Below are 26,459 nucleotides of genomic sequence, written 5' to 3' on the forward strand. Positions count from 1 at the left end.
CATCACGGAGCAGCTGACAGCTGCCAATCAAGGTTAAATTTGTAGCCCTTGAAGCTAACGTTGGCTAGCATACTACTGTTGACAGAAACAAAAAATCTCACCTCAAATAATCGTCTCCCCACTCATCCAGACTCATTTAACCTTCTGCTTTTGGGTTATTCTCACTGCAATGTGTTACTGAAGCAAGTTGTTTTGTTTATGTCTGCTTCCCCATGAGACCACATGACAGGGATCATGTGCAAGCCCAGCTTTTGTCTGCAGAGCCATTAAGGTCGAGTGCTGAAGCTATCCTCCTGCTGCTGCTGCACAGTGTGGTGTTCGCTGTTTATTCAAAATTTGGAATATTGGGTGGAACGTGTCATGTGTCTGAATCGTACCACATTTGACACTGCACTTACTTGGGTCCTTAGCAACACACCTGTCAAGTGTGACATAGATTGGGTTGAATGGTTCTCGAGATATGTGAAGGACATACATACATACAGACAGGCAGAGATTCCTAGCTTTATATTAGATGTCAAACCCATCCTTATTGCTTAAAATACAACTGATACCATAAGGCACATATCACTAGGATAAGAAGATGCAACCTACTATATATATGAGAAGACATTTGTTTATGTTTTATTTCAACCTTTTGGTGCTCCATGTTGGTAAATGTAAAAGAAACACTGAATATTAGACTAGGCATTCTTATACATAATTTAACTGAGGCAATTCATCACCATTGAAACATCTAAGGCAAAATCCTCTTTTCTGTGAAGCTTTTCTGCAAGATTTAGGAATCTGGCTGCAGGGACTGGCTCCTGTTTAGTCAAATGAGCATCACTGAGGGCAACCACTGTTGGTAGGAAATAATGCCTGGCACAGAGTTCGTTTTTCAAATCATCCCACCGGTGTTCAGTGTTTTGAAGTCTGGGCTTTGTGCAGGTCAAACCTTTTTTCTTTTACAGATATGCTTTGTGCATAGAGAGGCCAAGAAGGGCCTTCAGCAGACCGTTGCCATTAAGTTGAAAGCACACTATTGTTTAAAATATGACTGTACCGATTGTATCTTCTACCCTGCATACAGTATTAATTATGAGAAAAGACCCAGCACAGAAATATGCCATAAAAAATTGACATGACAGGATTTCAAAGTAAAAGCATCCCGTCCACCATTAATGCATGTATTCATTGCAAAAAAATGCACATGCTTTTATTTTGGAATGATTGAGAATTTTTAGCAGCTACTAGCTGCCTCGTTGGATCCATCATCTCACTCACTACTCGACATTTCTACATGCTCTTTCAGGTAAAGGTGTTCTCCTTATAATAAGCACGGCCAGGCTAACGTTAAATTAATAACGTATATTGTTTGAAAAAGTTAATATTAAACCTCATCCAAGAGCGTGAATTAAAATGCTCACACCTGTAAGTTAGCAAGACAGAATAAGTATTTGCTTTGACCTCGGTTTTGATTTAACACGTTACGGTTGAAGATGAAGAGGTTGTAAATGTTGAGGAGAAAAAAAATAATAACCTAGAAGTTGTTTTATATTGTTTAAATCTTATATCATTTAGCTAACTTACTGTTAATTGCAGTAACCTTACAGTACATAAAGTTAACGTTACAGTAGAAAAGGGCAGCTAATATTAGTAAGCTAGCTTAGTTGTCATCGTTAAACAGCTTCACAGCGGCCATTTTGACGCAGGTGTAATTAATAACATTAATGATTGCTCCATTAATTTGGGTGAAGCAAAAATGTCCTGTTAGTGTACTTACATGTTGGCTTACTTATTACCAAGTAGCAGGTTAGCAGAGAAGGACCGTGATTAATGTTGATACACTTACAGTAAAAGTTTTTTGTACAGTGTATTGCCACATAAAGTTAAGTAGTGTCATTGTTATGAATAGTAAATACTTTTCTCTGTTGAGAAGACAGATAAAACGTGTGCTGGGATGAAACATGGTGGCATCATTGTACTGACTGTAAACTGACTGTATCAGTTTTAATGGGATCTTTAGACCATGTTTACTACTGAATACCAAACACATTTGAGCTCAGAACACAACGTCATACGTCTATTTCACAAAATACCCTGAGAATTATCATGTAATGGTATTCAGATGTTATTTCCTGTGCCATCTTCTGTGTTGTCACAACATGGATGACTCAGAGAATTCAAGTACAATGTAGACAGGCAGTCTTTCCATCTATGTCTTATTAAATGGCTCAGTGCTGTGCTCTGTGTTTCTGAGCTCTCCTCTGTGTTTGATATCTCATTTGGCATTCCCTCTGTGCGCAGACCTCGTTATCGTATTCCTATGGAGTGCACTGGCATTTGACATGCAGACACCAAAGACTCTGGCAGCATTGCAGATCAACTGCCTCTCACAGCAGAACTCCCTCTCTTTTTGTCATTGGGGCTCCTCCTCTCCATCGTGTCTTGTCTCTCTAGACTTCAAACAGGTGATGGACCTAAGGGATCATGGGGACTGTCACTTTCTTAAGCCTTAATTTGATTAGAGTCAATTTCTCATGTTCCTTGCTATTGCAATTGGATTGTACTCTTTACTGCCTAGTAAAGACTTTTTATTTAGGACTCTCACAGAGGGTAATGCTCTGTTATTCAGAAATGCTCTGATCACATTCACACAGTTACACATTCAAACCTGGAAGCTCCTCAGTACAGCCACAGTCTGATCTGCTGGTCACTGAGTAGCTCTGAAGGAGCAGTGGAGATTAAAGGCCTTGCTCAAGGGCAAGTCAGTGGTAGTAATGAGGTCACTTTCCTCACCCAGGTTTATCCTGCCGGTCCGAGCGATTGAAACGGTGGTCTTCTGGCCACAATCTCGCTGGTCTTACCTTTAAGCCACCTCTGTCCCACCACTTGTATTAAATTGCTTTTTTGTGAAAGATGTGTCCATTTCAATTAAGAAAGGAAAAAAAAGATTATTTTAGCTTTTAAGCTAATCACCAGCTGCAACAGAAAATGTGGTCCATGAGACACCTTTCTTAGCAGGAACAACCACAGAGGAGGTTTTGAGTACTTTGCAAGGTCTGTCTGTCTGTGGAGAGATTTTTGTCAGGGCGATTGCATCACAACTATGCAGGATACAGTCACAAAACTTTACAGTTACAATGAAGCCAATTGCAAAGATGGGTGTGGTCTGACCCATGACTACTGAGTACTCATGTAATAATGTAATAATCATCACTACTGAGTACTGGTTGGAACATGAACAGCTGGTGTGATCCCATTGCAAGATGGCCTCAAGTTCCTGACATTAAAATCTGTCTTAAGTAAAATTTTTATATATAGCCCAAAATCAAAAATCATCATTTGCCTGAGCAAAGTGAGTGGCAAGGTGGTGCAGTGGTTAGCACTGTCCCCTCACAACAAGAAGGTTTTGGGTTCTAACCTGCTGCCCAAGGTCTTTCTCTGTGGAGTAGGTGTAGGTGTTATTGTGAATATGAGTATGAATGGTTGGTTGTCTCTGTCAGCCTTGTGATAACGTGGGGACCTGTCCAGTGTGTACCCCGCCTCATGCTCCAAATGACAAGTATTTATAGATAGTTTAAAGACATTGCGTATTTAACCTAAAGAAGCTATGGATCAGGCTTTTTAACACCATACAGATTAAAATGCCTTGATCTACTTAATCCTATAGATCAGTTTAAGACACTTTCTGCGGCTAGAGGACTTTTAATTTTTCCTCATCATTGGTTGTTGGTGTTTGGATTCGAAAAAATGAAAGCTCTGGAGGACCACTGAGTCACTCATGTGATAAATCACTTGACAATAGAAGGGAGTTAATAGCACATTTATTTTTGTTTATAAAAATGATTGTAGTTGTTGTAAGTCATTAAATCATAAAATTAAATGAGTTTAAAATGACTCCAAAATCACTGTCAAACAAGTCAGTACCAGTTGTTTTCCTGTGGTTGCATGAGCAAACTAAATTGTCTCTAAGTAGGGAAGGAATTAGTAAATCAACAGTATTAGCTATTGAGGTGTTATTTATAGCCTGTGGCGTGTGTTGGGATGAGGCCAGATGGACAGCCGTGATCCTATTACCTCTGTTACTTCTCACTGTTGTTTGTCTGCCTCCAGATCCTTCAATCCCACACCAGACAGCGCACATGAACAGGTTTGGTTCTTCTGTTCATTAAATCCGAGCAGACCACTGAGGTCCATGACTGTCCATTCAGGGAGCAGGACTGAGCACGGTTCATGGTATGTGTCTCTACAGAAGGATTTTGTTGATTTTTGTTTGTCATTAAATGGTCACATCAGTGCTTTTTACTCTTTGCTGTGTGTTTTTAGTGTAATGGTGTGAAAGTATGTTTGCATAGATGTTAAACAAAGTCATGCATATTTGGTAATTCATGACATCTCCTGAATAATTTGTAGATTAAAACTTGTTACAAGAATGAGAGGACTTTTCTAAAAAAATTAAATATTCAAGTAGAAACGAGTAGAATGTAGAATGATGGCTTTGGATCATAATAACACATTATTTTGCATCTATAAGGTTTGAAAACAAGTGCACAAGGAAGGGAGAAGGGTAGGAGATCAGTGATTGGCTGATGATCACTCTGGATGACTCACGTGTAGCTCATTCATGTTTCAGACAGTGTTGGTTTGTTGATTGAGCAGGCTCTGCCACTTGTAAAACAGGCAGTTGTTCACTTCACGAGTCTTTAATTGAAATTGTGATTTTTTAAAGATTTTGTTAAAGTCTTAATGTTGTCTGTGAAAGAAAATACATTTGAATTGTGAAAAAATAGGCAACACAATACCGCAATACCTTTGACAAAAGCCTCAAAGAATATGATTTAATCAGAGATGCTTTGACAAATAGCTAAGCATCACTTTCTTGTGGTGTGTATATCTTATACATGAGGTCATATGATATTTAAATTTCAAAATAAATCTTCCCACCTGTAGTGGAAAACGGCACAGACAGAAGGTTGTCAAACTGTTTAAATGTGTGGCTACAAAATGGCAGGGATTGTCATCAGGATGTTTTTTACATTTGAGACATTCTTATCATCTCCCTGTTAAAAATGTATGATGACTGCATTTTCCTTTTTCCCAGAGTCTGTTTTATGTTGCTTTTCTTATTTTCTGTTGGTAGATAAGGAGACGTGGTGAGATGCAGGATAAAAGATTCAAAGATTATATCTTTATCTCCTTTGCAGGCAGTCTTGGTTTGAGTAGGGAAATTAAGTAAATTGTTAAGTTAAATCTTATGCGAGGGAAAATCCGCCACGCTACCCCAATTCTCGTCTCCCCTCCTTTCGATACCAGAGGAACCAAGCTTAGATGGTTGTGCAAATTGTTCCACCACCTTCAGTAGAACATGATAACCACACAAAACTGGCTGTATTCCCTCTGCTGATGTATTGACAGGCACTGCTGCATTAATGAGGCAATGAGAAGCAAGTGTTTCTCACAAAGTCTGCTTGCTCTGTTTGTCATCACAAGTTCCTGTTTGTCATTATGATCATGACAGTTCATATTGACAGACATACATGGGGTAGATATCCATGATGGCACCAGCAATGGTGAGATGCTGCCACTGAATATCTTTAGAGGCAATTTTGAGCATACTCCTTGCAAAGACATGCTTATTTAAATCAGCTTGTAAAGTGAGTTTCTTAGCTGAGTTAATTTGTATTTCAAAGGAAAGTTTGTATCTTGTTGTGCTGATTTTTTACATTTAAACGTGCAAAATCATTTTCAGTCAGGTTTCTTAGTTTAGGGATATAATTGCTCTTTTTTTAGCAGTTGACAGCCACATGCCGGAGTATTCAGTGTTGGCTTTATGGAGATCAAAAGATGAAAAAGTGGAATATACAGTATGCATGTTGATGAGGTGCTTTACCTGAGTCAACTCCACTCACCTCCTCCAACAGCAGATGAAGTGATGAAAATGAGGCGTGATGGGTCATTAACACAGCTGAATATCACTTAGACCTTGAGAATGGAGATGCATTTTACTGACTAAAGGCGCACTTAGGGTGCATTAATGTGCACTGCCATGGGAAATTATAATGCACACACACCAACTTTTAATCAAGTATTTCCCATTTTATGAATCGAATGCACAGTGAGTGTATTGCCATCAGTTGTGCGGATGTGAACTTAACCACAGTTATGTCACGGTACATTCATGGGAATAGAAGATGGCTTTCAAGACTGACTGTAATTTATATTGGGCACCTATTTTTTCTTTCCCTTTCAGTTATGTTGGCTATATTTCTAAAGTGCATTTTAAATATGCTCTTAATATGCCTTCCAGTACTTTCAATTGTTAATATCTTGTTTGTAACTTTAAAAAGGATGAAATCAGACTTTAATTTTTAATACATTCCAACTTACACAAAAAATGTTTTAGCCAAATGTGTTTTGTTTCATATTCACCATAATCATAAAATACTTCATTTGAATTTGAATGAAAATTCTGCATCTTACACAGAGAGGGGGCATGTGTTGACACACATCAGCATGTACTATGACAGTCATTGCCCCAAGGCATCAACCAGGACATTGCCATCTTCATCAGACTCCACCATCAGCACTCTTATTCAGTTTCCAACTATCAGTTGACATTTATATTCAATAATTATGCAAAGTCACTTCAGTTGCTGAATGTAGAGCAGTCAGGAGATAACAAGTGCAAGGGCAGATAAGATGGAACGCAATGTAAAAGGCCTATCGAGGCGCAGAAAGTGGAGAGCGACAAAGATAAAGGAGGGCTAATTGTTAAGTATTCTAATGGATTGTTAACCAGTTATTTCCTTTGTTGGATGTACAGGGTTAGTTTAAAGTTAAGAATTAGATAAATGGATTCATACCAAGTTAGAATCGGGGCTTAAATGTTTGTTTGCCCATCGCTCTCTCTCTGTCTCTCTCTCTCTCTCTCTGCCTTATGCCTGCTGCCTTTTATCATTTGCCTTAGTCACTATCTTCCAAAACATGCAAACTGGATCATAATTATGCAGACATCTTAGAAAGTAGTATGGAAGGGCTTCTCTCCATCCTGCCTGGTTCGCCATTTCTCGGGCACCTCTGCTTAAGAGTCTGGCTGCTTCCCCAGACTCACGATCCCTTTTTGTCTGGCCAGCTGGTTTCAAAGTAATGTGCTGAGGTTTGATGTTAAAGAGCCATTTCTTTTCCCATGCTGGTGTAAAATCACCATCTGTCTCAGTGTCTGCTCTGATTTGAGTGGTCTCTCTGCCAGACCAGCCTGCAGATACACCTCTGTGAGTCCAGCATCACACCCTGTTGCCCTTACAATTTGCTCAAGGAACTGTTGCACTTGATTTATATATACAAGCAGCATAAAGCAAACAAGTGCCAGTTTTTTATTTACGATCATTTAGGGTTGTTAAGTTTTGCCTTTGGACCCACTGTACACTATTTTGTGTGTACTTATTGTGGCCTGTATGTTTGGTAGATATTTGCCAAGTTACTGTCATGCATGGATATGACTCAGGGCTAAGCTTAGGGGGACTAACTTTTTCCCACCGCTTTGAAAAACAATTTTAACTCTCCCAAGTGAATGTACACTGTCCCGAAATCAAAATGGTGTTTCTTTACTTTGCTATTATCCTGTAAAGTTGTTAAAAGTTAAAAGTATAAGCATTCAAAGTACTTTTACCTCCAAACTGTACTCAGGTGAAGTACTTCAGAACATAGATTTACTGTAAACTTGTTTTGTGGTTACATTAAGCTGCAGTTTAATGCTTCATGCTCTTCTGTACAGAAACTCCTGCTGTGTGTTTAGCTTGGTTGGCTGTCAACTACTAGCTCTGTTAGCTTTTAGCGCTGTGGGCCACACGCACTGCAGAACTCTGCTGTGCACTGGCTGCTAACAGCTAACAGCTGCTGATTACCGGCCTGAAAGATCAAAATAAAGGCCCAGTTTAAAGCTGGGCCTGGTTCGAGCAAGTGGATGGAAGATGGTAGGTGGCTCCAAGCACCTTACGTGCCTGGCACACATTTGTGGTCCTGGAGACACCTATTGTAGCAGGAATTACCACAGAAGTAGTTTTCACAACTTAACCAGGTGTGTATATGTCTGTCTGTCTGTCTGTCTGTCTGTGGACAGAATTCGTCAATGCAAAAGTGTCACAACCATGCAAGATGCAGTTACTAGTCACACAGGTACTGTACAGGTGTGTAGTTGGGATTAAAATGAAGGCATAGTTTGAAGATAGGTGTGATTTGAACCATGATTGCTATGAGTAATAATGTAGCAATGACTTTGTTTGTTGTTCACAATGTAGCATACCAGGGAAAATATAGGGTGTGCTCTCCATTGACAGTGAGCAAGGGTCTGTGTGACCCTAATTTTGACGTGTCATGTTTTTTTGTATATCTCATCCTGAGTAGCCAACCAGTATAGTAACTATAGTAACAGCACGAGAAGACGTGCTCCATTGTAGTCAGCGCTTGGTTTAGTGTGTCACTTGTTAAATGATAGTTATGTGCAAAAATCCCTTCTCGTCCCAGAGGCTTCCCAATGAAGATCTCTCTCTTTTTAGACAGGACGCCATTTGTCTTGAGCTCTGGATATCACTGGCAGTCAGTGAATCATGTCAAAAATTGTGAACAATTTCTTTAATGATTTTTCTTTTATCAAAGGAGGGTTTAATCCCCACAGGTCTTCATTTTCTTGTACAACTTGCTAACACGAAGAGGTCACAAACACAGTATTTTAAATAATAATTAGATAAAATGCAGATGCAATTCAGGCCCTTGCCTTGTAAATTGTTCCAACAGCAGCCTTTGAGAGAAGAGATTAGCACCATTGACATTAGCATATTGGTAAAAGAAACAGCTACCTTTACACTCGTGGTTAATTGACTTCATTTTACATGCATGCTTCTCCTCTCTCTCTCTCTCTCTCTCTCTCTCTCTCTCTCTCTCTATCTCTCTTTCTCTCTCTCTAAAACTCTCTCTCTCTCTAAATCTCTCTTTCTTTCACTCTCTTTCTTTTATCTCTCTCCCTCCCTGCCATCCTCTGGGCTGAATTAATGAGAGATCAGTGAAAGGATGTTTACAAGATTAACAAATGCCTCAACACTTAGTCTGTGTATATGAGCGTCAGTGGGGGTCTGTGTTGTCCCAGAGGGGCTGTGAGGATTACACCAGCATACAATTTACAAGATGCATTAGTTTTCATCACAGCTCTCCATAGCACCAAACTGATCTGACACAATTATACCTGAACAATCTGCAATGACTTGTGTGTTATGTAACGGAATTAATGTCAATGAATAACACGGGCCATGATATCTGTCTGTATCTGTTCTCTGTTAGGACTGCCCGACCAGTACACTAAGTACTGGACCTAAATTTGTTAACTGTTTTTGCTTAGTGTAAGCTTATTATCATAAAAGTGTGTATTCTTTATTTAAAACCCACACATTAAACACATTATCATGGCCAACATGGCAAGTTTTTGAGAAGAATGTGCTTGATTGATTTTTCTGCAGCTTTATTTTTCCTGTTTCTCATCACTGATCCTCCTCTCCTCCCTGCTATCCTTTTTCTCTCTGTCTATTTCCCCTAAGCCTTTGTAGGCTTAGAAGTGATTCCACTAAAGAACATTTTTACACAAAATCTGCCATCTCAATCTGTGACTGACTGAATTGTGAGTTAGCATTGTAGAGGATATTATATTCTAGGGCTGCGCCATTAATCAAAATAAGATCGAAATTGCTTTATTGCCAAGTGTAATATCCAAATGCAGAAGCTAAAAAGATAAAATGTTTTTTAACTGTGCTGAACTGAACCAAACCATCCTAAAATCAAAATGTTGTGTCCTTGTTATTATAATCTATAGGTGCCGGTTAAAAGTATCAGCGTTAAAGTAGTTTTACCTCCAAACTGTACTCAGCTAAATCACTTTATTTACTGTTAACATTTAACTGCAGTTCACTGTTTAACTCTTCATGCTCCTCTTCACAGAAACTCTCAGTTGTGCTGTGTGTTTAGCTGTTAGCTCTACAAGCTCTATTAGCTCTAAGTTATTAGCTCCGTTAACTGTTAGCTCCCTTAGCCAAACACTCCTCAAGTAGTGTTTGGCTAACTAGCTCTCGTCCTGTCGATTTTAAACACAGACTTGCTGTTCACAATATACAGTAGCATTATCAGGGAAGAAATAGAATGCTTCCCTTGTCGATTGTGAGTCTACTGCGTCCTTTAGGATTTTAAACGAGACATAAGAACCAGCTTGAGAATACACGCTTCATTGTATTCGGTGCTGAGTTTTGTTTGTCATTTGCAAAGCGATAGTCATACATACAAATTACATACACGTTCTTTTCCCTCGTCCCGGAGCCGTCTTGGAGAAGATATCTGGCCGACACATTTTCTATCTTCCCCAGGATGATGGTATGCCGTTAGTCTCGAGCTCGGTTATCAGAAGAACATTTCCTACTCTTGCAACATTCAACTGAGTTTTGGGACAAAGTTGAACTGAAGAGATTCTCAAAGCCAGATTCTTGTCTCCTTTGTAAGTAATTGCAAAGGGGGAAGTTACAATAGAACTGCAATCAGGTTTTTATTAAAAGGGCTGTATGCACACACTCGCACAAAAATATTTACACACATACACACACAGCGAATGTCCCCTCAAGTTTAAAAGAGCGACAGGTAATTACCATTGGCTAAGGGTATTGACACCAGCGAGGCAGAGATGAGAGGAGATGCTCGACTGAATTATTCGTACTAATTACTTTCTCCCATACACCTATGGGAGCTGTGTGTGGGTTTAGTGTGGTTTACATGTACATGTGTATTTGAGTGTAAAATGTGAATTTGTGTGCGTGCGTGTGTGTGTGTGTGTGTGTGTGTGTGTGTGTGTGTGTGTGTGTGTGAGATAGTGCCAGTGCCAAAGGAAAAGCTATTGCAGCTGTCTGTGGCTGGCAGAAAGGCATCTTCAAAAGCCTTCAGCAAGCTGAAGGCGCACATTTTCCCCAAACTGCTACACTATACAGTAGACCAATTTTAGCTTCTTTTGAACACTGAATTACTCCAATTCTCTGTGAATTTGGCAAACATTTTTGTTACTGTACTATTTGTTTGATTTAATGGTTATCTACTTTAGCTTGAGGGACAACTCTCTTATAAATCAAACCTCTGTTGTATCTGTGATAGCAGGTCTACATATGAACTAGCTGGAGCTATTGATTTACTGTACTGGTTTTTCGATGTATCACTGCTTTGCTGTGTCTGTATTAAAAGTACACGTATAAATGCGGTTAATGTGGGCAGTGACAAGCAATTTATAACATTTTCTTTTCCTGACGGCACTAGAGACTACTCTATTGCCTACCAGCCTTATACTGTGGTAAATCTCCCATGAATATTAGGAAGGATTTTTCTGGCGATCCAAATGGTCATTACTAGACACAACATTTAGTCGTTATGGCTCCATCTGGAAAATAACTCAGAATACACTTCCTGTTACACACACGTGTGTGTGTGTGTGTGTGTGTGTCTCTTTGCATTTGGGGTGTAAGGTTACACAAAATTCACGATTTGGTAAGTAACTTGGGTTTTGGGTCACTGTTCAGAACAATTTCAGCACAGCAGGGAAAACAAACAAATGTCACATCTTGAAAAAAGTCAACATTCAACAGTGGGGTCATTTGCAATAACTCTTGTAAGTGTAACAGTTAAGGCACCTACACTGGCAGATTGTCATTAAGAAAAAATGCTGTGGGGAGAAGGACTTGTATCCCAGCCATTATACTAATCGGCAAATTTGGATAATGTCATTGTAAATGACATGTTTGGAAATGCTCTCACAGACATGCAGTCAGTTGAACATAAGCCCCTTTTCACACAGAGACTCCACATTATTGCTGCAACGAAGGCTTGCTTTACACTGCCTTTTTTTGTTCACGCTGAACCAAGCAGCGCAGTTTAAAGTGTGTTAATTCATACAGCACGCCGTTGCTGTCGAACCAAAAGAGAAACGCCTACTGTCCATGGTCATTTCTGTTTCTACTTACGGTATGTCTGTATTATTCCAAGAAAGATAACCCCATAGGATGTCTGTAAATTATCCAGTAAGGGAATTAAACCTGCATACATTATGATGTACGGTTAATCCTGTAAAAAACTGGCAAGGCCACTCGTTACTCACTGTTCATCTAGATCAACCTCTTAAGATAATAGTGGAGTCAAGCCAAACTGTGAAACACAAGCTTATGACCTCTCATGGGGCTTGGTTTCCATAACAACTCCTCTGACTTGCATATTCATATTGCAATGAAGGTGACAGAAAGTAGACTAAATGGTATGAGTAAGTGGATAGGAGGCAGTGTAGTAAGTGGAAAAGTATAAGAGAAAAATATGCGGATGTTACAGAGTATGTAGGGGAAAGAGAAGCATTAGGTAATGATGCTGAACATGGTCTAAAACTGGCAATGCTTTTGATCAAAAATGGAACCGAAAGCATGATTATCTCATGCATGCATAGTGAGTGGCATTTTGGTGAACAACATGTTATTTTAGTACTCAAACCACTGCTAAAAAACAGAATACAAACAGTATCAACATAATAAAAATAGCCTTGTTTGCACATTTGAAATTTCTTGTGCAATGCTGAAATGTGATATTTGGCCATGGCAAAATTTGTGTTATTGACAAATATCGTTTTGTGATGATACTAATGAATTAAACCCCCGAGATTCGTCAATAAAGGAGCTCATTTGTGGCACCAAATAGCTGTTCTGTGTTACAAACACACACACACACTACTGCCTTTTATATCATATGTATATCCCCGAAGATGGTCAGATGATTTACGTGGCAGACTTCTGGTTCAGTGGCCAGGCCAACTACATAGTGAGGTCAGTGTTTTTATGCAGCCCTCTGCTGTGCTTTGCTCTTTCTTGCATTACGCATTTAGTTTTTATCTTCAGTCCTACCTTTCCATAGTTTTTCCATTTCCGAGTGGTGGGTGTGCTTTGCGAGGCAGAAAAATGCATTGGACACAACTGCTCTTCATTCACTGCCCCGGCAAAAGAGGGGAATCATTTTTCTCTGCTGGCTATTAGGCTGAAGGACCTCAATTTCACATGCAGGCAAATGCACACACACACATACACATATACACACACATAACTAACACACTGATCCCTGTGGACATTGACATGGAGGTATTAGGTCATTATTGTAGCTTTAGAGAAACGAATACTTCATCTCGTACCCCTCTCCAGAGGAGGCTATTGATTAGCCTTCCCTCTGTAGATTTGTAAGTGTGTTTGTATGTGTGTGTTTTTTAGTCTCAGGGCATAGTGCGTCTTTGTCAGATATTTATCCTTGAAATGTCAGATGTGAGTGAGGAGTGTAAATATATCTAACATACTGTACTCTTTATCCAACCTCCAATTTTCCTTTGCCTCCCTTCCCTTGATTTTTTTTATGCTTAAACAGTTGTGAACAGTAGAAATCAGACCACTTACCAGCAAAATTATAACTTATCAGTGTACTCATGTGGCATAGTCCAGTTCTCAGCTATCCATTTATATCCTCATTATATCCCAAATGTGTGTATTTTTGTTATGATAATTATTACTGATTGAACCATCTGCAACACCCTCTCCTTCTTGCCTCCTTTGTCAGCCACTGGCAAGGAGCCCTGCTTAGTAATAACTCTCTTTGGTTAATCTGGTGCTAGGTAGCCAAGGGGCAGCCAATGAAAGACAATCCATTTGTGAGTGACCATTGGGATAGCCAGAAAAAATCCTTCCAAATATTCATGGGAGATTTACCACAGTTTAAGGCTGGTAGGCAATAGAGTAGTCTCTAGTGCGATTAGAAAAATAAAATGTTATAAATGGCTTGGCCATTGCCCACGTTAACCGCATTTATACATGTACTTTTGATACAGTAGTTGCACAGAATCACAATGTGCCTATGTAGTTTGTCTTGAGGCATGTTCCTTCTTGATGATGTAAAATGGCAACCACACTGTCACTGTATAACCATCCACAATGTCCTCCTCTTTGTATCCTGGATGACATCTTTATTGTCAGCTCTGTTTCCTCTGTAATTTACAGTTAAATGTCTGGCAACTCTGACTGTGCATTATGTTGTAACCCCTCCCACACCAGCCCACGCTGTCTGAGTAGCATGTGCCCTCCATCTCTTGACAGAGAGTCTGCCCCTTCTGCCTACGTCACTATTATCTCTGAGGTGCATTTGAGAATAAAGTTATTTTTAACTGCGTGTATTATTGCCAACATCATAAACTATCCACTGCTCTGGGCCCACTGCCAGTACTGTCATTGCAGTGTAATAGGCAATACATCAACAAGTGTGTTTGTGTGTGTGTTTGTGTTTGAATGAGTTTGTGTGATTCAATGTGTAATGTCTCAGCTTTTACAGACATGAAGTGGCATGTAGGAGTCTCACAGTGCTCATCTTTTATCAATGGATCTATTGGATGTGTGCTGGTAAACATTTGTAAATGGGCTGGTCAGAGATAAAAACCTGTGACTCATTTTACACAACATAGCCTACAATATGTTGTAAAACTGGTTTCGATGGCTGTGTGATATTTATAAACTCTAGGTAAAGGCATAAGGAAAATTAAGGTGGTAATAGTTGCTGTTCTGAGGCTCTGTGGCATGCGGCAGCCTGGAGTTCTGAGAATGCATTTTCACACCCGCTGCCCTGTGCAGTCATGTTTGATATGCTGCTTCTCTCTCTATTGCTCAGCTCCTAGTGCTGTACTGTAATTACTGCACTTGGCAGAGAGTCACGACACATCGACAACAGATGAATTTGGGTGCGGGGAGGGGATGAGCAAAAGAAAAAAGAGATGTGGGGGTGCGGATGGGTGTTGTGAGGAAAAGGAGCACCACAGAATTATTTCAGACTTCTACGAAATAATTGCAGCACTGGGAAAATTGAAGTTTAAGAGTAAGCCATGCCAGCAGGTGCAGGTGGACATATGTTTATGGATGAGTGTGTGTGCTTGTCTGTGTGTCTGATGCGATATAGTACAGCTGCATGCTCACCCCAATAGTTAGCAAATCTCTATGACAGTTTGTATCTGATTAGGCCGTAAGACTTTCTATACGTGACATGTTATACCTTGCCAAATTATAGTCATAGAAAATGCATGTGTACACTTACCACTACCGTTCATCAAAAATTAGTCTACAGAGCAAAACAATGGTCAATTTAAGCATTTTATGACGGGATCAGTTTGAAATATATCAGGGTATTTTTATACAGACCTCCAACTTCTTAGTGAGGTAACCAACTCATTTTGCCTTATTAACATGATCAGGTTGTCTATTTTAATTGGGTTTAAATCTGAAATATTGCCAAATAGGCGCTTTTGGTTTTTGCTTTGACAACAAGTTAGCCACCGTCATCTTGTTGGTCAACTCTCCTTACTTTTGTCACATGAGAAGTGAAATGTGACTCCTGTTACTCTGTGCTGCCACTCTGCTGCTGGCACTGCTGCTGCATGGTACAGACACCTTTGGTTTATAATTGTAGTGTCTGTCATTTTAACTAAGTGTTGATAAAAAAATGGCAAAACAACAGTGCCTCCTTGGCAAGTCATGTAATTGCTGTATGCCAGAACACCGTGTAACACCAGTTTGTGACAAAGAAGCTTAAATGTAGTCTCAGAGTTTTCATCCATTTAATTTTGCTAATTTTGTGTATTGGCACTCATCAGCACGAATTAGGGACCCCATACTGTATATGTAACTGCTGGAGTGAGAGGAGGAGATACAAATAGGCAGAAAGGAGTTGAAGTGGTGTCACACGCTGTGATAATATCAGGAGAAGGGGAATGGGAGTTATGATGTAAACAGAATTCAAGAGATTTTTGTACTGCAGTTATAGCTGTGCATGTTGCAGACATGAAAAAATGCTGTTAAATACAAAATAGCTTGTTTTCATTACCTCATCTGAAAATATTAATTTCTCTTACTCTTACTATGTCGTAGGGATGACAACTCACCCAGCCCATGAGATTCTGTGTCAATTTAATTGTTTTACCAGTATGTGGTGAGTATTGTTTATAATTGTTAGGGTCAACGTGTTGCATTTTTGAGAAAGAAGAAATGGAAGTAAATCATTGTGGACATCTGAGCAGCCAATAAAGAACTACAATGAAATGAATAGATCAGCACTGGGAAGCTATCAAATGAGAAAAGGCTCTCTGAGTTAACTTCCAGTTGTGCCCTATAATACACTGTCCGCACCAGGTAATGTTGGTGTGCATAGCAGGAGAGGGAAATAGCTTTTTGGGATCAGTGATGCCTCTCAGAAAAGATTTTTGCTACTGCATATATATGCTGGTTCAGGACACATTTTATTCATGCTTGTTGAAACTGAACAGGAGAAAGACTGAGCTAATCAACAAGGATTGAAGAATCTATATACCTTGAAATTATATGCCTAAAACAAATACAAATATTAATCATGGTGTCATTGTAACGATACAAACTATCCAAGTGCAATAAGTAAACCCCAGGATAACGTACAAACTGAAAATGTTTACAGTAACTAGTAATGTTGAATATTCATAAATACACTTGTGAATCCCTTGCAAGCTGAAAAGTAAATCAAGCACAGATTCTTGGACTATTCAATGTTGGCGTTAAAACATATTAAAGCATTCCCTCAATATCATTATTCAGCTGAACTGAGTGCAAGGGAAAATTGAGATTCTCTGTTTCATGGTATCCAGCAAAATGCATAATGGCAGCAAGCAGGCATATTAAATAGTATTTATACTGGCAAGTCAATGACACACAAAGCCACACAATGAAAGAGAGATTGAGCCCCTATCCATGAACACTCTCCGGATGCATTGAAGGGGCTGTCACTTCCAAATGATGTCTTGATACCATCTGTGCACAATTGTTTTACCATCTCCTTTAATGATGACTTAAAATCTTGAGCACATAAATACCACATTTTGTTTGCATAACTGTGAAGAGGCTCATATTAGACACTCTTCCATACACCAATCAACACAGCACTGCACAGCATAATTCACTTCCTCCTGTTACCTCCTCTTGATGTCACTGGCATCTATTTGTATGCAAATTAATTGTGTTACATCAGGCAACTGATGGGAGCATGAGAAACATGGCAGAGTTTCAGGCAGGTTAGGTTATGAATGTCAAGTTCGTCATATTTCTCACACTCGTGCATCCTGTGAGATGGCATTCACCATCCTTAAATCCAGAGTTAGAATCACTTCAGGGAGATGCCACACACAAAAAAAGCAAAATTTTAGGCATGACAGCACAGCACTTACATCAAGCTCTTAATGATGCTTGTACATCAGGCAGCACAGTCGAAGTCACACATGGATCATTGATATGAGACTGGTGCACTGTTGTGTGCGGTAGTTGTCTTAGTATGACACAGCTGTTCCAAACTGAAACTGTGGCGTTACCATGTTGAGTTTTTAAAATTGTTTCAACAATACCTCCTGCTAACCACCTAAAAGCCCTCTCATACTTGTTTTCTACAATATCTCCTCAGCAATAATTTGCAAATACAAATTGCAATATCACAAATTTGTATTGCACAATTCCACAAATGTTATGAAATGAGTTTATGAAATGTGGTTCATTAATTCTGGACATGATGAGTTTTTACAACAACTAGCCTTATCTGGTAAAGAGCTGCCCTTTAGTAATGTGTGGCTGTTATGATCTACCCTTTTTCTTTCTCTTCCCATTACTCACAGTGATGGGGTTGGGTTAGGGTTGAAACACTGTTTCCTCTGTTTTTATATCAGTGAAGATGACACAACAGTGGAAAAGGGGTCTGCTGCAAGGACTGAATAATGCAACTGCAGAGACTAACTTAAACTACTTGAAAATACTGCAGCAAAGACCTCTCGCTGATGAGAGTGTTTGTTAAAAAAAATGTTATGTACTTGGCAGCATCCATACACTTTGATCCTAGATTTACTGAGGTGAAAGCTAGCATGCATGTGGTGAGCAGTGCTTCTCACATCCACACATACACCTGGTAAATTCCCAGCACATTAGATTCTGAAGGGTGGCTGCATAGGATTTTTTTTGTGACTCGTGATCCAAATGTTTCTGCTAAAGGGTAACCCCACCAATCTTACACATTCAGGTGTGTTTACAGTACTGGGGGAATACTACAGCATATGTGAAAAAAGTAGTATAAAGCATTTTGTGGCTCCTGAGGAAGCTGCATGTAATCTGATAAATTGCCTACAATGATATCACTCAGTGGCTTAGTTGCGGTGTGGGTGGGTGTAAGTAGGTGGCAAGTTTTGAAGAGTTTTGGTTGTAACAGTTTTGATCATTTGTTTTTGTCCATAATGAGTCCAACGATGTTATAGTGCTTGCTAGACTGATGGATTGCTTTCAAAACTAGTGCCTTCATTACCCACAATGCAACACAGCCACTGAGTGACATAACTGGAGACAATTTAGCAAATTAAATTACAGCGCCAAAGTCCAAAAGTCAAAGTTTTTGACAAAGATAAATGGACTAATTCCCAAATTATTCTGCTTTAGTCCATTCAAAAACAGCATTATCACTGTGGTTAAAAAACGCCTGCTCTGCCGCTTGCTGCACACAAAGGGAGGCACGCCGCTGTATTAATGAGGGGATCTAGCAGCAATCTTAAAGCACCACGGTAACAAAAAAGCTATAAAACACTATAATAATAAATTACTTGAGTTTATCCACAAAGAACATCATATTTCGTATCTGCATTTGCTCTTCGTACCATTGAGACACCATCACTTTCATACCAACGACAACTGTAGACAAAAGGAGAAATCCCCAGTTTGGTTTAGTTATAGTCATAAAAGATCATTGATGTTATAAATAAAGGCTAGCACATTTAATCTGATGAATCACTGTATTCAAATTGAGGATTTGTTTGAGATTTTTAGGGTGTTGACGTCATAAATGTAAGACATTTAAAGCTTCAACTGAAAACCTCAGTAGAAACTTTTAATGTTAAAAAAACCAACATTCAGTACAGCCCTACTTCTGATGAAGTTGCTGCCTGTCGTAATTAAGATAATTTAAAACAATGTTTGACTTGGTTATAAAAAGACATCTCGTGTGTGAGTGGTAGAAATGATCTAAACAAAAGAACATCTTTCCATTCATGTTAAGCATTTTCCTTAATTTCATTTATGTATCTGCATGAATCCATTATTCTTTTTAAGATGTGTGTTTTTTGTTTGATACAGGTCCAGACAAGATTTTATCTACTTGTAGGACACTCACAAAAACTAACACACTCTCAGCATGGTCAGAGTTGTCAGAGTTTCTTAGCGTGACTTCTCAAATCTGCTATCTGGTCTGTTGTGTCAAACTACCATTGGACTGGATTGTGACCCAGATTCAGTGTGTTTCTCTCACAGATGACAGATGTAGATCAATAGTCATAAAAGCTCAGGAATAGATGGCTTAGTAATGGCTTATACCCCTGCTTTTAGAGGGATCAAATGGGTTTATCTTTTTGTGAATGAATAGGGGCTTGCGTTCAGTCTGTCTTTTTCTCATTCTTTCTTTGCCTTACACAGGAGACACTTTACTTGTTTCCACCACTCTGTGTTAATTTCCCCTTATTATAAACCTCATAATTTATTTCTCAATTTTGCATGGATAAGGGTGCGTACAAGCGCAGAGAGAGAATGCTGTGGGGTTTAAGGGCAGCAACAGAGTAAACAGCATGAAATATTGATGATTTTCTGGAAGGAGGATGCCAGTTGCAAAAGACACATTCATATTAACAATTCTCTATTATTATTCAAAAATTATTCTTGCTGCTTCAGCAGCAATATGGTCAGAGAAACAGTGTATGCACTCACTGTGCATTGGGTTATTCAGTTGTGTAATTGTAGGCCAAAATTTGTTCTATTACAAAATGATATGATGCCTGCTCATTTATTTTTTTATTCAAATACATTATATACAGTAATTTTATGTAATGATGAGCACTGCCTCAATTTCGGGATTCATCGGCATCATCCGCAGTTCTGATATTAAATCAGCAATTTCCTTCTTGGCCAGGGTGTGTGTGAAAATAAAGAAAAGAGGCTTTGGCAGCAACCCTTTTGATGAAATGCACTAATTTGGAGTTACTCTCTTCTCTTACTGCAATACATACGTGAGCATTCCGATTCTTTTTAAAATAGTGTTGAGTTTTATCCAGCCGACGGCCTACATATTGCACTCCCTTTGTAATAAAAAAAAAAATTAATTATCCTCTGTATGTAGCTTGTAGGATTCTTTAATGTGGCATTTGTAAACCAAATTTATCTTACTTTCCTTGAGAGAGAGGAAGAGAAGAGAAAGAGAAAACAAAGGTTCACAGTTGTTTTGAATTCATCATTGACTGCTATTGTACTTGTTGTGTATTGAACAGTTTTTACATACAGAGGCTACCACTGTGTAACAAGTCATGAGCAGCAGGAGAGCTATGTAATTTACTGGGAGGCATCTACCTTAGGCAGCTTTGCATGATTAATTAGTCCTTAATACTGGCCTCACACTAGCACATTGGTATTTATGAGTTGAAATCATTTGGTGTGAAAGGAACAGTGATGGGATATTTGTGGAAATTTTAAACATTTAGACCTGCAATAGCCAATGAGAGCAGGCTGAATGGGAAGTGTCACCAGCCAGATGTTGCGTAAAATAGAAACATGGCCACCAACAGCACAAATTGGACCAAAAGATCAGGGCCAAAATCCTGTAGTGTTAACCAGACTTTACATCATCGTAGAGCATAAACACATGTGACACACATACTGTATATGGTTTGTGAGTGTGTGTGTGTGTGTGTGTGTGTGTGTGTGTGTGTTATGTGTATTGTAGACATGTTGTGTTTGTTTTCTCATGGTCTGTCTTTATCTGTGACAGTTTAATTACTCCATGAATTGGATGAGTCTTTGCTGACAAATATCAGACTCAAGTTTTTTGTGTTGATTAATGAAAGCATAAATTATTATTTTTCAGTACTTTGATAGATACACTGCACTTTCATTGTTTTGTTGTCTTGACCAAACAGGGGATGGTCCCCAAAAAAAGTGGCAGTTGCTGCGTCAGAGAATTAAAACTATGCGGCCACTGCCTGATTCCTTTTTTAGAAACATGGACTCTGAGCTTAAGTAAACAAACAGTCCGGTTTGAGAGTCTCTGCTGACCTCAGTCTAACATTTCTTGGGTCTCATATGGATTTTTTATATGATCACTAAGCACTATTGAAAATAGTTATAATATCTATTGTGGTATGGGAGGATGATACAATTTGGATTCAGGGAAATTGAGTTGTGGCTTACAGTAAATATTGTCTCTGACTTTGCATTGCAGTGAATAAAACAATACATGTCTCCTGTATAAAGGTTTCCTAAAGCTTTAAGGTAGCTTTTAGGATGGCATCTGCCCCAAAAATCAGGTATTGGTTTTGCTCTACAGTGCAGTCAGTGTGCTCATCATGTGCGGTTGGCTCATTGCAGGAGATGTGCTGGCAGTTAGCCCAGCAGGAGGCTGCTGCATGACAGATTCTATTGAGGAATTAACATCTCATTGTCATTGGCAATCTGAGGTGTTTAATTGGGAAATGTGATGATTTTCAAATGTTCAGCTTCCAGCAGCCGTAGTCAATGTAATACTGTCAATTATTATCCCAGGTTTTTTTTTTTACACATTATTGCATTTTTTCTTAACATGTTCAATCTCTTCATGCTTAAACTATAATGGTCTCTTTGATTTGAACGAAACACCTGTTTGTCTCACTTTACTAATGCACCTCATGCTTTTTGATAAACAGTTTAAATGCTCAGGGACTGAATATCGGCCATTATATGAATGTGCATATTTTAGTTTATTCAAGGGTTGCAGAACTAGGCATGTGTTAGCCTTGAGTGTATGCGTAAACTTACTGTAGCTCTACTAATAGTAGAGGTGTAGACATTTTTCTCGATTATAAGATGCATTCGCATGCAGCGAATGGGGACGTGGAAGATTATGCATCGATGCAAAGACAGAGAATAATCAAGAGTTTGCAGCTTATGCTGATTGTTGATTGTCCTGCCTTGGCTGGACAATAAAGTTATGTCACTATTTTGCTCCCATGCTTTGAATTGTTGGCGGACATTAGGCTAACACTACTTATATAGGAGGTATGTCGGAGGGAGGCAGAGATCATTTGCAAGTGATAAAAAAACCAAACCCGCCGAGACATCTTTTGCTGGGAAGCACGAACTGGATGAGACCCGCACCGAGTGTGACTTCTGTCTCACAACGATTACTAATCACGTTAGCTCTTTTCACCTGAAGCGAACATCTGCAGCCATAAATAATAACTGTTACAGCAAGCCCAGCTAATCAGCCAAGATCTGAGGAGGCGCTGTCAACCTTGCCATCCAACTCTGAGAGAGGTGTATGCAGCACAGTCAATAAATGCCTTATCTTAAAGCTGCTATGTGGAAACAATTTCTTTGTAGATAACAACAAACAGACAACAAAACTTCTAACACCTTGGGATGAGGATGGGTTGAAACTGCATTAGCCGTTGTGGTAGTATTTTGTGCTTGAAGGCATGAACCCTGATTCCCCAGTGTAGCATATATTTGATAACATTAACTTAAGCCTGGCACAGTGACATCCTTGACCTCCCCAGCATCCCCTGTCTTTTAAGCACTGTGGTGGTTTATGGAGAGATAGTGCAGTGCATGGTATGAAACAGGTCTTAATTGGCTGGCAGGCTTTATGAAGTTCTCTCTGGGGAGCCCCATTGATTATTAAAAGGCAGGCTGCATCAAAGAGCCAACTGCCACTCCAGCAGCAACCCTGGAAACACAGAGATCAACAAAAAAATGATCATCCACAACTTCCTGTGGTTACATAGAGAGAATTTCTAAACAGACAGACAGATAGCGAAAAAAGGAATTGTGTGAGAACAAGAGGAGACAGTATCAGGGAAAGATAGGAGGAGAAAAATCAGTGAGGATGCCGTGTGGAAATGGATTTTGGTACACACAATTTTTTTTGTCAGTTTTCGTCTGCATCCCTAGAAATATTCCTTAGCCATGTCCTTTACACACAGCATGCTTTCGAAACCTGTTTGATGGCTTTTTGTCAGAAGTAATCAAGAATGAAAACCCAGTTCTATTTGTTATATATTTCTGCTTTGTTCGTTCGAAATCGTTTGATTTTGGATATTGATAGAACTGTTTGCATGTGTCCGTGTTGCTGTCTGTTAGAGAAGGTGGTACCACAAACCAGTGTTAAAAGTGTCACATCAGCTCCAGCGATGCGTTGCCCAGACTCCGTACAAAATCTTTTCTGACAGAGCGTAGAAATAGCCATGTCCTCAAATGTACTCTTTGCAGTCTAGGCAAAAAAAAAAGAGATGCAAAAGGTTTCCCATAACATTAAATTTTTTCTGGCTGTCACATTTCCAGTCCTGTCTGCAGGGGTGACAGATTGAAAAGCCATAGTGAAGGAGCTTGCCAAGCAGGATTTCTACTCTGCCAACCAAATCAAAACAAATATTGATATCATAACTCATGACCAGCCTAACAGTGTGATTACCCTGCTGTGAGCCTATGAATATCACGGTAGTTTTCATGTATGTCAGCTGTGTGTGTGTGTAAAAAGAAAAAAAAGGGGGGCACATCTGCTTACTGCGCCAGCCCATGCGTACTGGATAGAGACCGTGGCTTTGGGATGTGGTGCAGCTACTGTAGAGTATTGATTCCAAAAGCTTTTAGCGCATGGCTAATTTTCCATATGGGGCCTCTGCATGTGGCCCCGGGGCTCTGAATAGGTCAGGCATTGTTTTGTTTACACTAAGCAGTTAATCTGTGTGAGCTGGCTGTGCATGCGTGTGTGTGTGTGTGTGTGTGTGTGTGTGTGTGTGTGTGTGTGTGTGTGTGTGTGTGTGTGTGTGAGTTTGAGAGATTATGAATATGTGTCTGTTGACAGTTCTGATTTTGAAGGAGGCTACTGTAACAGAGTATGTATGTACTCTAACACATACACACATTATGCACACACACACACACACACACACACACACACGCACACATGCAGGGTTAGGGTTAGGGTTATATACCCTAACACCAATATATGATGATACATATGTTTCATATTACACTTCAAAGTAGGCTGCAAGTTTAATTTCTAGAAAATAATTTCAAATTTAATTTTAGTGATACTACAAACTGTTTTTTTTTTTTCAAACGTCCCAGGTGTAGTAGAGGTTGACCACTCTCCAGCAGCCTCAGCAAAATCATTCTAGGTTCTTAATCAGATGTGTGAGGAGTCCAATATATTTATTAAAGGAGATAGCTACTGTTGCAGCTTGGTAATGCCTCCTCGCCAATTCCTGCTTTTAGGGTGTCAAAACATTTCCACATTTGATTAAAGAAAGGGAAATCACTGCCATATGCATTAGCATCCTGTTGTGTACACAACAGTCCTCTACAACAGATGTTTGTCCTGTAAAACATGAAGCTGACTTGCCACTTTCCTTGTCAATCAACTTCAGCCTGTCTGCTGGACTGGTAGAGGGGGGCTGCAGTCATCAGTCATTAATGTCCAGACCACATCAAACCCACCAGATTCCTCTATGTATCCATCAGAAGACTGTTAGAAGTTGTTAGTATAGCCAGATAATGCCAAAGCATTGAGCCATCTGGTTATGTAACAATCAGCATCTGCCATTATGTGAGAGCAAAGAGAACTGTCACTTCCCTTTTGACAACCTTGCTTCTAATGCCTCAGCTTCTCCTTCCTGTTACTAAAGTGTCATCCACCTCAGGTGTACCCTAAACAGCCCCATCTCCTGTTCTTGGAGATCAATCAAGTATTGTAGACAGACAATTCAGTTCCCCTTCCCTGATGGTCCATATCTGGATCAGCACAGATGGTAGTATTTAGAAAAGACATGCTGCTTTCAAAAGCCTTCTACTGATGCTGGGAGATGGCCCCACTGCTCCCTCCACAAAATCAAAAAATGGATAGAGACACAAAGAAACAAAAGGAAGGCTAAAAAAATCAATACAGATTACAATTAAATTATATGAATCTCAATATCTAATTCATACCCAGTAATATCACATTTCTTACGCTGGCTTCAATCTAGGATAGAGTGCATGTCTGGATAATTGATATCCATCATACTTTATCTTTATTCCAATTGAAAAATGGATGTCGGCTCTCTTCTGAGGTCATCTCTACTGAAGGAACAATCAGCCTATTACACTTGGTAGTCTAACAACCACTTCAGAACGTTATAGCAGACAGGTAACCAAACATATTCTCCCTTTTTGTTTGATGCTTCTCAGCATTAACAATGAATAACCTTCATTCAAATAAGAGAATGAAAATGTTTTAAGGGGCAGAAAGATAAAGTGTGTACTTTGTGCGTATGTGCAAGTGTGTATGCGTGTGCATGTGTGTGAATAAATGTGGCCCCGGGTGACTTCAGTTTGTGAGTGGCCATGACATTTGCTTTACCAGGTGTAGAGGAGCGTGAAGCAGACTCTGATGGGGCCTGTGAACAGTTATCACATTTACTCCAGGCCATGGGCTATGTGGCTGGTTTGTCAAAGCTGACTGTATGTAATGCTCTCCCTCCCTCTCTCCCACCTTCCTTTTCTGTCGTTCCTCTTCCACCCTCCCTTTTTCTTTCACGCTCCTTTTCTCTATACTTTTTTCTTGGCCCACTGACTGTCTCAGCCACATCCTCTTTGACCCTCTCTGCTTCATGCTACCTCAGCCAACTGTTTACTTTTATCTTCCTCCCTCCCTCAGCCCCAGCCTCCTTTTTTCCAGTTTGGAAGTCTTAGAGGGGAGCAGGTACAGGTAGGGCTGGCTGAAGGCTGGCAGTGGATTTCAGGAGTGTTTGTGTGTGTGTCCTCATGTACAGCTGTATGGCAGTGACTTTTAAAGCCTAGCAGATGTTTCAGATACACGCATACATTGCACTAGATCCATGCACACACTGCTCTGTATAGTCATGAATTATTCACTTTGTTTTCACTGGGCTGGAGCGCAAGAGATGGTGGTGAGAGGGGATGGGGTGAAAGAGATCTGAGCTGAAGAGAAGAGAGGCAGTAGCTGTTAGCTGAGGCATGGGAGCTAGCCTTCTTATAATTCTAGTCCACTCTCTTAATGTTCCCAAGCAATTGGATTTAGACAGAATCTGGACTGCAGTGTTAACCTATAGGTACACTCATAGCTCCCAAATGTTTTTAAGTTAGCTCTGTTGCCAGCTAAGTCTCTAAGCAGGTATTCGAAGCATTACATTATGCTATGCACGTTATTAGAGGTGCAGGTGAATTTTGTCACTGTACTATTATAGGGAAAAAGATGATAAATGGTGATATTGAATTATTTTCCTGGCCAAGTTATGCCACTGTAATTTTTTTCCCCGGCTAGATTCAAGG

General features: G+C 39.6%; 1 long non-coding RNA gene across 1 annotated transcript in view; it reads left to right on the forward strand.

The window, feature by feature from the left end:
• Positions 1-1,226: 1,226 nt before the first annotated feature.
• The window catches only part of LOC311263523, a 28,442-nt gene continuing 3,209 nt past the window's right edge, over positions 1,227-26,459 (forward strand). Inside the window, exons 1-2 of the long non-coding RNA XR_014623362.1 lie at positions 1,227-1,294; positions 4,099-4,221. This is a non-coding gene — a long non-coding RNA (uncharacterized lncRNA). The remainder of the gene's footprint in view (positions 1,295-4,098; positions 4,222-26,459) is intronic.

The sequence above is a fragment of the Pagrus pagrus genome, assembly GCF_965226575.1.
Source record: "Pagrus pagrus genome assembly, chromosome: 10".
NCBI lineage: Eukaryota > Metazoa > Chordata > Actinopteri > Spariformes > Sparidae > Pagrus > Pagrus pagrus.